Here is a 3,942-nt window from a genome sequence, read left to right on the forward strand (position 1 = left end):
AATAATTAACAAGTCAGTTTTTGTGGTGAGAGACGGATTGATTTTGTGATTTAACTAACCGAATGGAAGATAATATGAACTGAAAATATAATAAAGTTTCTATTTGTTTTAAATTGATTTCAAAATTAAAACTCACCTTGAATTTTGATGAATATTCTTCTTGCTACCTCTGACCGGTTAACTCTTCTTATTAGTTTTCGAGTTCGCAACAAAAGGTGCTGGTGACGGTGTAAGACAAAGACATAAACTGCTTATTATGTAGATTGATTCTCCGTCAAGTATTTCTTTTTCTCTTCTTTTCTTTCCTAAGTGCCCCGCGCTAGTACAGCGGTATGTCTTCAGATTTACAACGCAAAATCAGGGGTTCGATTCCCCTCGGTGGGCTCAGCAGATGGCCCGACGTGGCTTTACTATAAGAAAACACACACACACTTTCCTAAGTTGGTCACACTGACTTTAGTTTACATACTAAAAAATAAATGGCCCGGCATGGCCAAGCGTGTTAAAGCGTTCGACTCGTAATCCGAGGATCGCGGGCTCGAATCCCAGTCGCACCAAACATGTTCGCCCTTTCAGCCGTCGGGGCGTTCTAATGTAACGGTCAATCTTACTATTCGTTGGTAAAAGAGTAGCCCACGAGTTGGCGGTGGGTGGTGGTGATGATTAGCTATCTTCCTTCTAGTCTTACACTGCTAAATTAGGGACGGCTAGCACAGATAGCCCTCGAGTAGCTTTGCGCGAAATTCAAAACTAAAAAAATAAACCTTAGTATATACAGTGATATGTTTGTTTTAAAACAAAAGATATTTGAAGTGGAAACGTAAGTAACACATTTTTGTTATAGGTAAAGCACTTTCACAAGTGTATAGTTTTAAGTTATGGATGAAGCACAACTCCACATCTACTTTTCTAACACTAATTTCATTCTGATATCGAAACCTGATTTACTTGTAGTACCAGTTTTGAAGCTTCAACTTCTAGCGTCACTTTGTGGACGTTGAATTACATTTTACATTTCTATCCACGTGTTTGATAAATGTCCCCCTCTGGAACGTCGGTAAGTCTACAGAGTTACGACGCTAAAATCAGGTTATCGATTCCCCTCGGTGGACACAGCAGATAGCTCGACGTGGCTTTGCTACAAGAAAAACGCATAAATAAAATAAGTTGATTTAATCTTCGTAGCGAAGTTTGGGATACGAGGGATATGTCTGAATAAACATGTTATAGAAATTAATTTTCTACGTGTGTTCCTCCCCCCCCTAAATAATTTATTTGATCAGACACTATAAAGTCATTCCATAAGATAAAGCATATAAACCAAATATAAAAAAAAATGATTTTTACTTACAGATTCATATTAGTAAATAATAATATGAGACATGTCAATGGAGCACCGTTTTGTGATATTGTATTTTTGCGATATATGAAAAAACGAATTTATTTATCATAGTATATAATCGTATATCTGAATTGTTACTGCAATTTACTGTTTGTTGAAAGTTTACTCTTGATCTGCTGCAGTTCCATTTCATATTCAAGAATATATTTCTGTAATTGTGATGGTTTATATATTTTGACTTAATAAGACTTCCGTGTAAAACGGTGTTTTATAATTGTCACTTCATTGTTTTAATCCTAAGTTTCTGAGCCGAACATAGAGAATTTCTTTCAGCGCTGAAGTAGCAACTTTAAACAAGGAAAAAATCCGCCAGACCTATTTGTCATATAAATCTTTGCGTAACATTGCGCTTCAGGAAGTAGTTTTGCTCGTATCTCTTATATTAACTTATCGTTGAAAGGAAATTTTATGATTTTAGTGAACTTCGAATTTTTAATAACCAATATAATCATTATTTTTTTTGTACTATGCACTCCCGATTTTAGAACTATATATTTTAAACTGTCTTATTTTAAGCCTCACGTTTCTAAGCCACAACTATGGATTATTTTACATTTTGGGTAAAACTCCTAAAATAACTGAATAAATTCTAAAATTATAAAGCGATATCACTAAAACAGAGACTGCTTATTTAGGAAAGAGTAGAAGTGACGTAACGAATTAATAAAACATTGTGAAGAAGATTATTATATTATGTTTGAGTCTAATGCAATAATCGAGAACATAGGATTCACATTTATTAAAAAATGGACCGTGCATGGCCAGGTGGTTAGGCTGCTCGACTCGTAATCTGAGGATCGCTGGTTCGATTCCCCGTCGCACCAAACATGATCGCCTTCTCAGCTGTGGGGACGTTATAATGTCACGGTCAATCCCACTATTCATTGGTAAAGAGTAGACCAAGAGCTGGCAGTGGATGGTGATGGCTAGCTCCCTTATCTCCAGTCTTACACTGGTAAATTGGGAAGACTAGAGCAGATAGCCCTCGTGTAGCTTTGCGCGAAATTAAAAAAAAACAAAAATACTAAAGTAATGAATAATATATATAATCATAACAAGATTCTTCCCTCAACCCAAAATGGCTTGGTGGAAGGAGTCAGACAAGGATTTATCCGAATATGTGAAACGTATACAAAATGTCGTTTACGATGAGATATAACGATCAGTATTGTAAATCTGTCAAACATTGACCACATTATGACTGACTGCATCAGTAACAGTTAATGACAGTACATCTTGATGTGTAACCGATCGATCTTCAACTTTATTTTATTTTTTCTTTGTTCCTTCCTCATTGCATTTATTTTTCACACTATAGCTTGATAAATCTTAAGCAGATAGTTCCAAGCCCCACTGACCGTGACTGGAACTTTAGTACTTTTCAGCATGTCATAATCAATCATCATTATTTTCTTGATTATCTACATGTATAAGTTTCCCTGTTATCTGACTTGCATCCTGTGCAACAACTGTGTATGCGATCACGATGGACCTTGATAAATTCATTTATCAAGCTCAAAGATACTGCTTTAGTATTCAAAAATAGATTTTGTGCTGACAAGGACAATGGTATTAGTAGTAGTAGCCTCTCTGCATATCAGAATATTAAGAACAAGGTCCTCAACTTCAACCAGAGATCAAAGAAAGGTCACATATTAGTGATGGAAAGAAACTCGAATTAAAAATATATCTCATAACGGCTGGTATGAGTATTAACACTTTTAGTAATAAAGTAGAGAACAAGGTTTTGACCTTCTGGTTTCGATATACGTAAGTGCAAACACTCTTTTTGTTAACCTGAAGATGATCTAAGAAGGTCGAAACGCTGTTCTCTGGTTTATTAGTGAAAGATCACATAATTTGATTTGAGAAGCAAAACGTGTTAATAAATTAGAAATGGGCAACCGTGGATGTAAGACGGTACTGCAAGGTCGAAACACTGTTCCTTTGACTACTTGCCTCCCCTCCGAGTGGCACAGCCGTATGTCTTCGAATCTACAATGCTAGAATCCTGGTTTAGATATTCCTAGTTGGCAGAGCACAGAGAGCCCATTGGGTTGCTTTGTGCTTCATTTTAGACAAACACGCACCATCTTTGACTACTCACAACTCTCAACTTCAGTAAGTTATCATCATGTAGATTTCATATTTATAAACGGTAGGTTTGTCTTTCTAACAGCTTGAGCAACACGTCCAAGAAACAAGTTCAAGAATTTTATTTTTCTTGTCCTCTTACTCCAAAACAGTCATCCACCTCTGGTTGAGAGAAAGATGCTTTGTTAGTTGCATATACTAAAGTCTGTAATTTAAATGTCGTGAATAGAAACGAATAATCCCAAAATGAAATGTATAAAATTTATCTATTTTTTATCAAAACCAAACAATAATCATCTTATACTTCGCAAAGTAGTAAAATATGAATAGCAGAGCTCTAGAAAGAAATATTTTAAATATTTCCAAATAAACATCTAAGTTCAATATAAAGCCCTCTAAAACCTTTCTACTAATAATTAAGCATCTCTATACCTTATTGAATTTAC

Source organism: Tachypleus tridentatus, chromosome 13 (assembly GCF_004210375.1).
Source record: "Tachypleus tridentatus isolate NWPU-2018 chromosome 13, ASM421037v1, whole genome shotgun sequence".
Classification (NCBI taxonomy): Eukaryota; Metazoa; Arthropoda; class Merostomata; order Xiphosura; family Limulidae; genus Tachypleus; species Tachypleus tridentatus.